Source organism: Heteronotia binoei, chromosome 15 (genome assembly GCF_032191835.1).
Source record: "Heteronotia binoei isolate CCM8104 ecotype False Entrance Well chromosome 15, APGP_CSIRO_Hbin_v1, whole genome shotgun sequence".
Classification (NCBI taxonomy): domain Eukaryota; kingdom Metazoa; phylum Chordata; class Lepidosauria; order Squamata; family Gekkonidae; genus Heteronotia; species Heteronotia binoei.
The window spans coordinates 48,687,347-48,697,817 of NC_083237.1; the positions used below are offsets into that span (position 1 = coordinate 48,687,347).

General features: G+C 44.8%; 1 non-coding gene across 1 annotated transcript; it reads left to right on the forward strand.

The window, feature by feature from the left end:
* Window positions 1–2,692: 2,692 nt before the first annotated feature.
* Window positions 2,693–2,759, forward strand: TRNAT-CGU (transfer RNA threonine (anticodon CGU)). The gene has a single exon. It is a non-coding gene; the product is annotated as a tRNA-Thr (tRNA).
* The last annotated feature ends 7,712 nt before the right edge of the window (window positions 2,760–10,471 follow it).

Below are 10,471 nucleotides of genomic sequence, written 5' to 3' on the forward strand. Positions count from 1 at the left end.
ACTGCCCTTTCATTCCTGATAGTGGTGACACCAGAGTCAATGAAAGTCAATCAGAGTCAACACTTCAACCTGAGCTGGATCCCTAGGAGGGCTGCTGATGATTCTACCAGCAAGAGGGAGCAGCAGCACTCTGCGGGGCACAAAACTCCAATAGCATTCCCCTGCTTCCCCCCCCCTCCCACCTGTCCTTCAGGGTGATGGTTAACTGAAAGGAAGCCACTCTTACTTAAAGGCAGGGGTGGAATTCTAGCAGGAGCTCCTTTGCGTATTAGGCCACACACCCCTGATGTAGCCAATCCTCCACGAGCTTACAAAAAAAGAGGCTTGTAAGCTCTTGGAGGATTGGCTACATCAGGGGTGTGTGTCCTAATACGCAAAGGAGCTCCTGCTAGAATTCGACCCCTGCTTAAATGGGATGGTTACAAATGAAGTATGTATAAGACAGCAGCAGGATCAGCACTTCTAAAGAGGCAGAGAGCAATATGTTAAATGATACACTTTGAGAGGCCTCCAGATAATGTGGGCAACATGCACAGACTAGGAATTATTGACCCATGACCCTAGCCCCAAGTTAACTTTTTCTCACCACCAGCCTCATCCCGTGCCCTTGATTGACAGTACCACCCTAAGAACAGGCAGATCCTGATTCCTCAAACCATCTGCCAGTTCACAGGCCATTGTCCCATTACTTTTCCAGGATTCTTCTGCCCTCCAGACAGGGTGGCCTTGGTTATGCATCAGCTTGGTTCGACATAATAGGAAACCATGGTTAACTATGGTTCATTTGCAAAACCAGAATTCAGCCTGCAGATGATTATTCAAACCCTAGTTTGCCTTTGTTCTTTTACTCATATTGTGGAATTCCCTGCTAGTGGATGTACTGAGAGCCACAAGCACAGATGACTTTCAAGGGGGGGTTAGAGAGATTTGTAGAGGACAGGTCTCCCAAGGGGTAATAGCGATGGGTTACTAACCATGCACCAACCCCAAATCAGACTTTTCACTGCAGCCACTGTGGCCGGATCTGCCTGTCCCGCATTGGTCTTGTCAGCCACCAGCGAGCCTGCAGCAGACGTGGACTACTGCACCCTTCTTAAATCTTCGTTCGCGAAGTCAAGCCGAGAGAGACTAACCATGGTGAGAAATGGGAACTTCCATACTCAGAGGCAGTAAACTTCTGAAACCCAGTGCTAGGAGACAATGTAAGGGGTGGACCTTGGCATCTCTGCCTTATTTACTGACCCTCCAGGGCCACTGAGTGGCCTCTGTGAAAAACAGGATGCTGGTCCATCAGTAGCTATTAGCCACAGCTTATCATTGAAACTCTCTGTCTGGGGCAGTGATGCTCTGTATTCCTGGTGCTTTGGGGGGGGCACAGTGGGAGGGCTTCTAGTGGTCCGGCCCCACTGGTGGACCTCCTGATGGCACCTGGGGTTTTTGGCCACTGTGTAACACAGAGTATTGGACTGGATGGGCCATTGGTCTGATCCAACATGGCTTCTCTTATATGGAATGGATAGATCACTGGTCTGATCCAGCAAGGCTCTTTTGTTCTGTCTCTCAGAGACCCAACTGGTATGTTGGCCTGTGTTGCAGTGACAGCCGAGTCCAGAAAGAAACCAGGATCCAGACTGAATTTCTGTATTTTGTCAATCACAGAAAACCATAGTTAAAACTAGGGATGTCACGAACAGGTTTACACTGAAGTTTTGCAAAACTGTACATGCATGAAAGCACTGCCAACCTAAACAGATCATCAGCCATCCACATTGCTAAGAGCTTCTTAGACAAACACCAATGGCTGGGTTATTTTTAAACACAGCATTTCATTTACGACTGATTTATACAATTTGTGGCTGATTCAAAGTCTCTATTTAAACAATTACCTGCCAAGCAAAACAGCAGAGCTGCAAGGGGACAGTAGAACTCCTTCAGGTTGCATGAGAACGCACTTGCGCAAAAAGCCGATAGCACTGTGCTGTTTGGAAGGGATAGCTGAAACAATCTGCCAAAAAAGCCACAAGCTAGTCAACGAATATGTGCATAATCTGACCGATTTCTCACTAGGGCTTGTATTGGTCTCAGAGCCCTCTCCCCACCAGCACTTCTCTCTGGTTTTGCACAAGCTGTTGCGGGGCTGCGACTTGTTCCGCCTCTTTCTCATGGCAAGTAAGATCCTCTGAAAGCTGGTTTCTGCTTGCCTCAGGAAAGAGGCAGCTTGTGCATAATCGGACAGAGACACTGGGTCACCATCATATCTGGAGAATTTAGGAGAAACCATGAAGAACTGTGGTACGCTGTCCATCTATCTGGTTATATTATACACCACATATCAGCAAATATAGCACCAAATTAGTTGATTTTATATATTATGGTTTTAATAATTGCTTAATGTTTTATAATAATATTGTTTTATAATAGATTATTGTATTTTATGATGTTAATATGCTGTTAGCTGCCCTGAACCTGTTTGCAGGGAGGGCAGGATACAAATAGAAATAAATAAATGAAGGGCTCCAAGACTGGAACAAGCCTAGTGAGAAATTGGTTTCTGTTAAAAAAAAAAAAAATGGTTCCTGATTGTGACTGGAGAGCAGGACTGGTGATGCTGCAAATTTTGCTCTGAACAAGTTCAATAGTCGAACTTTCTGTGTTCGAAGAGAGCAATGAGATGTGATCTGGTTTGAGGGACGGTGGCTCAGTGGTAGAGCATCTGCTCCGTAAGCAGAAGGTCCCAGGTTCAATCCCTGGCATCTCCAAAAAAGGGTCCAGGCAAATAGGTGTGAAAAACCTCAGCTTGAGACCCTGGAGAGCCGCTGCCAGTCTGAGAAGACAATACTGACTTTGATGGACCAAGGGTCTGATTCAGTATAAGGCAGCTTCCTATGTTCATATATGTACTCAGTTTGCTTGATTCATGCTGAGCAGCTTTGAAACTACCAAAATGGTTTGCCTCAGGTTTTCCAAAAAATGCTCATGTGCAAAGATTGCTGCTGATTCAAACTGATCGGCAGCTACTAGCATCATCAAGGACTGCTTAATCAAAATACCAAAAGGGTAGGATTTTACTGAAACATGGCATTTATTGATGATTACTTTATATGATTTGCGGTGGATCTAGTTGTCTATTTAAACCATTGCTCGCTAAGCAGAGCACTTATGCAGGAAGGATGGGGAGGTAGGAGACCTCAATCGGGCTGTGTGAGAACCCACATACGCAAAAAGCCAATCGCTCTGTATTGTATGGTTAGTAAGAAATGTGGTGAAACAACCCAATGAACCTCCATAAACAGACCGATAAACTATTGAAATGATCAACAACAAAAATCATGTTCCCGTTTGCAACTGGCAAACAGTGCATGAACTGAACTGGTGGGCATTCAAGCATCCCTAAACAGGATATGCCGAACCAGAGGATTCGAAGCATCTCAAGTTAAGACCATGGTTTTAGATCATGGTTTGACTGACTTTGACTAAGAGCACAATCTTATGCAGGGTTACTCCAATCTAAGCCCATGGATTTCGGTGGGTTTAGACCAGAGTGATTCTGCAGACGATTTCACTGTAATTGTAGCTAATAAAGTGGACTGTGTTTACTCATGCTAACCAAAGTAAGCTGCGTTAAATCCTAGGTTCACATAACATGTGAACCAAGCTACTGAGTCTTTGTAGCTGCACCCTAGTGTGTATCTGTTTGAAGTGTGGCCTTCCTTCCAGGTTCATGTCTTGCTAGTTCCAGGTTCATGTCTTGCTTGTGACTATCTTACCCAGGACTTTTTTTTGTAGCAGGAACTCCTTTGCATATTAGTCCACACAACCCTGATATAGCCAATCCTCCTAAAGCTTACAGGGTTCTTAGTACAGGACCTACTGTAAGCTCTTGAAAGATTGGCTACATCAGGGATGGGGTGGCCTAGTATGCAAAGGAGTTCCTGCTGCAAAAAAAAAGCCCTGATCCTACCTATATTTGTCACTACTGGAAACAGAATAGTGGACTAGATGGATCTAATCCTGCAAGATAAGTCTTCTGTTCCTGGGGGAACCGAAGGCGAGGGTCATCCAGCACAAGCCTAGTTTTGCATCCTAACACAAGACTGTTAATTGTTTTTCCGATACACGAGAAGTTTCGCTTCCCACCGACAACCCACCAGAGGATTTTTTTCAGGTGTCTTCCTAGCTGACAGCTCTATGAATCTGTAACGACTTAAAGACAAGTATGGGTCAATTGGCATGACCTTCTGTAAGCTTGCTGTGATGAAGAGTGCTGGGCCTCGGTAATATGACCAAAGATGTCATTGGGGTTTATGGACTACCATTGGTGGGAAGTTTCATAACCAGCTGAGGATACACTTCGAGACAGTTAATCTGGAGGATTTTATTTAATTGTTTACTTTCCTCCCAAAGCAGCTTCCATCAAGGCCTGACCTAGATAGCCCAGGATAGCTTCACTTCATTAGATCTTGGAGGCTAAGTAAGGTTAGCCCTGTCTACTATTTAGATGGGCTGTCTCCAAGGAATACCAGAGTTGTGATGCAGAGGCAGACAATAGCAAACCACCTCTGAAACATCTCTTACTTTAAAAAAAAAACACCAAGTCTAGCTCACCACAAGATTATGTATGGGATGGTTTACAAGATTATGCACGGGATGGAGAAAGTAGAGAAAGAAGTCCTTTTCTCCCTTTCTCACAATACAAGAACTTGTGGGCATTCAATGAAATTGCTGAGCAGTAGGGTTAGAATGGATAAAAGGAAGTACTTCTTCACCCAAAGGGTGATTAACATGTGGAATTCACTGCCACAGGAGGTGGTGGTGGCTACAAGCATAGCCAGCTTTAAGAGGGGATTGGATAAAAATATGGAGCAGAGGTCCATCAGTAGCTATATATATATATATATATATATATATATATATATATATATATATATATATATATATATATATATATATATATATATATATATATATATATATATGTGTGTGTGTGTGTGTATATGTGTGTGTGTGTGTGTGTGTGTATGTGTGTGTGTGTGTGTGTGTATGTATGTATGTATGTACACACACACACACATATATTGGCCACTGTGTGACACAGAGTGTTGGACTGGATGGGCCATTGGCCTGATCCAACATGGCTTCTCTTACATTCTTACCACCTAGTGGTGCACAACACTAAAAGAGCTAGATCTTTTGACTGCCAGACAATCTTAGGATCTCCCGGAGATCTATACTTCACACACTATACTTAGGATCTCCAGGAGATCTACACTACACATCCTGCCAGATAATAATTATTATTAGCAGCTTTCATCATTTGCTTCTCCTCCATTTTCAAATCAGCCCTCTAAGTTAGGCTTAGACTGGGCCCAAGGTCACCCAGCAAGCTTCCATGTCCAAGTCCAATGCTCTAACAACTACATGGCACTGGCGATCTGATTGTCAGAACCATCCGTGGCTCAGTTTATGGCTCCACCTCAATGCCTCAGCCCAACTCCAATATGATAATTATTATGGCTTGACATCTGCCACACTTGCTGGCCAAGTATGCATCTCTCTCACTGTGGTGCTCACAAATTAATATCATAGTTGTAAAGAAAGCTGTACCTTGAACATAAGAACATAAGAGAAGCCATGTTGGATCAGGCCAATGGCCCATCCAGTCCAACACCCTGTATCACACAGTGGCCAACATATATATGCACACACACACACACTGTGGCTAATAGCCACTGATGGACCTCTGCTCCATATTTTTATCCAATCCCTTCTTGAAGCTATGCTTGTAGCTGGCTGTGCTTGAGTGCCAGGTAAGGAAGAACCCCCATTTTGCCACAAAACTCATTGAGTGGCCTTGGGCCAGCCATTCTCTCTCACCCCATATTACCTGTTGTGAAGATGAAACTGAAGAAGGGAGAAACACCAGTTCTACCCTGAGGGATGAGGGGTTATAAATATTACACTTTGTGAGAAGTCTCCTGCCCTTGGCTCTTGATCCCCACTGACTTGATGGAGCAGCAGGGAGAAAATGGGTGGGCCAAAATGTTCTCCAGTGGTGTCCTGCAAGTCTCTTTTGCAATTTGATACAGTCGTAACCATGGCTGTGGCCCAGCCAATCAGTGCAAGCTGTTCCCAGCTTTCAGGCTAACTGTCTGAGTCCATTTCACCAGTCTTCAGCAGGCAACCCTATAGCAGGTAGGTAACAAATGTAGCTCCTGGTCCCATTGTGGTGTTTCAGGATGGGACCTGTCTATGAAACGGAGGAGGCAGATATCTGGTTGCCTCCCCTTACTCCTCTGGCTGCCTCCCCATTTTGGGTACTGATGCTTCCCTTTCATTTCTGGCCCACTCAAGTTTACGTCTGGTTGTGAGGGAAGGGTGAAGGAGACACATAGAGGATTTTACACTAAGCCACATTAATGGTGGCAGTGGTGAAAAATACCATCAAATCGCAGCTAATTTATGGTAACCCCATAGAGTTCTCAAGGCAAGAGATGTCCAGAGGTGGTTTGCCAATGCCTGCTTCTGCATCATGACCCTGGTTTTCCTTGGAGATCTCCCATCCTAACACTAGCCAGAGCTGACCCTACTTAGCTTCCAAGATCTGACAAGATTGGGCTAGCCTGGGCTCTCCAGGTCAGGGTACATCAATAATATGAGGTTTCAAACAGTCAGGAAAAAGTTTATGCAGTTTCCCTGTTCGATGTATCCCCCCCCACCCCAACTTTTAAAATGCTAGCAAGCAGAACAGAGGAGCAAGTTTCAGATAAGTAAAACCAGGATGAGGTTGAGGGGTTGAACATCCTTCCCAGCATGGGAAACTGAGGCTGCCCAAGCATGTACCTTGTTCTGTTTGAATCCTAAAACAGCTGATAATGTGTTAGAAAGCAATGACATTGATTTTCTTTCAATTTCCCCCCTCAGCGCTTAATGATCTTGGCAAGTAGAGTGACTCACTTAGCTCATGAAATGATGAACAAACCCATAATCTATCATTCTTCCCATTGCCAAGACCGATGGTAGCCTGCAAGACCAGAAGTGTCTCATTAAAGAGACACAAACTGTTGTGAAGATTGTTGTGCTACTTCAGCTGTTTCATGCAATGATAGTTTCTCCTAGCCACCCCATCCCTCCATGTGGACGCTGCTGATTCACTGGACTACAAACAATAACCCTTGCCCTGACTGATCATGAGATTTTCAAGATTTGTGCATTCCAAAATATCTCTACGGTACAGCTGTATCCTTCCCTTTCTCCAGGGCTTTTTTTGAGTGGGAATGCACAGGAACACAGCTCTGGCTGTCTTGGCATCAGGGGGTGTGGCCTAATAGGCAAATGAGTTCTTGCTGGACTGTGCAAAACAATGGTGATGTCAAGGGGTGTGACCTGATATGCAAATGAATTCCTGCTGGACTTTTTCTACAAAAAAAGCCCTGTGCAAAACAATGGTAATGACAAAGGGTGTGGCCTGATATGCAAATGAGCTCCTGCTGAACATTTTCTTTTAAAAGCCCTTTGCGAAACAATGGTGAGGTCAGGGGGTGTGGCCTGATATGCAAATGAGTTCATGCTGGGCTTTTTTCTACAAAAAACCCCCTGCCTTTCTCTAAAGAACTCTGAGCACCATAGGTAGTTCTCCTATCCCTATATTGACCTGCGTATATTAGACAACTACAGGTGCAGTTAAATTGATCTGAACTAGTTCAGAAACTGGGTAAAAGAAGTGCCATATGTCTAAGCAACAGCAGAGATCAGTTGGACCCAGGGCTGGCCCTAGGGTGCGCAATGCCCTAGGCAGACTTACTGCCCATGTGCCCCCAGGCCACCCCCCTCCCCTCTTCTCTGCAGAACTGCAATCTGGTGCCACACTCTGCTTTGCTGCCCCCCCCCCCCCCAGTGCGCTTAGAGGCATTGCAATAGACCCCTGGCAGGCATCGCTTCGCTCACCCCTCCCTTCTGAAACAGGAAGGGAGCAGGAGCGAAGCCTTGTTTTGCTCTCTATTAAGAGAGAGTGCTCTTCTGATGCCCGCCAAAGTGGGTAAGCCTGAGGCTGGTATTGCTCCTGTCAGTGGGGGAAAGAGGTGGCCTGCCCACCACTGCCACCACCACCACCTAATTGCTCTGCAGCTATTAGGCATTTGTCTTGGGTGCCGGGGGGGGGGGGAGAGCCCAATTCAGCACCCTCTTCCTGGCACCCTAGACAAATGCCTAATTTGCCTAATGGGTGGGCCGGCCCTGGTCAGACCACCAAGTTATTAACCACTCATATGTTTTCCCGCCAAAAGGTCCACATTGGAAGTTGTAACAAACTTCCTTTCTAATTGCTATAAATGTATTGTGTAAACTCAAATCTTTGAGCTTGCTTCTCTTGGATCCATGCATTTAAAATAAATTATGGTTTTTTTGTTAAGGAGTCTCTGGTTTGGGGTGTGGTTGTGTCCAGATTCAACCTTTTGGACAGTCAGCCAGTAAGCTTCATAACAGAGTGGAGATTTGAATACAGATCTCCCAGGTCCTAGTTTGACATGCTAACCATGACAGCACTGCTTTTCTGCCTATGAATCAGTATACTTGCATGGGTCATGGAACCTCATCAGTTGGGTTGTGAGTCCCTATGGAGTCACCTATTTCTTTGTGGCTGTTTTGGGAAGGATCTGCTTCTAGACCAAATGAGTAGAAAGCAAGGGTCCCATATATCCTGCCTTCCTGCATGCAAACTGAGAACAGTAAGATAGCAAATCAAAGCCCTGAGTGGTAGAAAGGTCCCCTCCATGCCTCTACCTCTTTGCTTCCTCATTCCCCCTCTCCCTGTCACATGACTGATATCATGAGACTATGATGCTGTGTGCTTCCAGCTGAATGGGTCTCATGCTTCCACCTAGTGATTAAAGGTGGCCCCCTTGAAGTCTAGAAAAGCTGAAGACTACAGCATTACACTACACTGGCTCTTCAAATTAGTGTTCACCTAAATGATAGATAATGCCACAGCAGCTATAAAAACCCAATATTTTTATGAGAGTGGACACAGTCTATTTATGCAGATATTCTACTATGTTTACTTCTTAAAAGAGCCCCATGGAGCATGAGTGGTAAAGCTGCAGTACTGCAGTCTAAGCTGTCTGCTCACAACCTGAGTTCAATCCCAGCAGAAGCTGGGTTCAGGTAGCCAGGTCAAGGCTGACTCAGCCTTTCATCCTTCTGAGGTCGGTAAAATGAGCACCCAGCTTGCTGCGGGGGAAGTGTAGACAACTGGAGAAGGCAAGGGCAAACCACCCCGTAAAAAGTCTGCCGTGAAAATGTCATGATGCGATGTCGCCGGAAACAACTGGTGCTTGCACAGGTGCTTGCATTTTTACCTTTACTTACTTCTTTGAAGGAATGCTTTGCCATCTTTCTTCTCCTGTAGTTCTCCTATAGTTATTTTATCTAAACTATCGCTTGATAATGATACTGCACCAAGTTCATGTTTTATATATATTTTAAAATGTGAAATTCTAGGAGGATCTACAATAGCTAGGAAAATGAAACTTGCTTGTTTAATAATATGTCAATAGGTGATAACAGGGAAACAACTCACCCCCAGCAACACCTGATTTTCATCCCCTTATGCCATTCCATACATTTAATTTTAGATACAAAAAAAAAATCAGTTGGCTCTTTTTTGTCAAATATCACATAGAGAGAGGATAAACTGCAGAGAGATTTTGAATTTTTAGAAAATGGAGGCATCCTGTACTCCAGTCTGGGAAAAGTACTATTTTTATAGGCTCTGATGAAAATCTGCAAGGTTGACTTGAGCAGAAATGCAGTGCAAGCCTTGCTCAGGAATCCCGAACTTCCAAAAGAAGGAAAGAAAATTATTAATGTTTCCGTTTTGAAATGCTCACACACCCATTTCTGCTTACTGGAGAAATTACCTTGAAACTTCATTACTTCCATGCAAGATGGAATCGATTTTAATTTTTGCACACCAGACTGTTGCCATTTCACGGAAATTTGATAATTTGAAACCCTAGCTCCTTCTTCCTGTCCCTCCATCACAGGATGTCCTCCTCACCCCATTTCTGTCCATCTGTCCGTGGACATTTCCCATCCTCTTTTTTCACGCCTCCCCCTTTGTCAGCTTGGCAGCACTCAAATGCTAATCAATAGGAGAGATTGATTCCCCATTGGAACACAAATGCCCCTGAGCTAAACACCTTGTACTTTCCCATCAGCTCTAGCCCTGGCCTTTCAAAGAGGGCTCTCTGTGACGGGGCATATACAGCAGATTCAGTTACAAGAGGCTTCAGGCTGTATTTCTTGGCACCGATGAAGAATTTGGTTCCCTGAAGATAGCGGGAAGGGAAAATGAAAAAGGAAATAGAGCAAGACAGCCAAACAGCCCCAGCTGCCACTCAGAAAGACTGTCCCCATGGCAACCACCCCACTCAGCCTCAGTAGCATGCCCCCCACCCTCCACTCAATCTTCTCT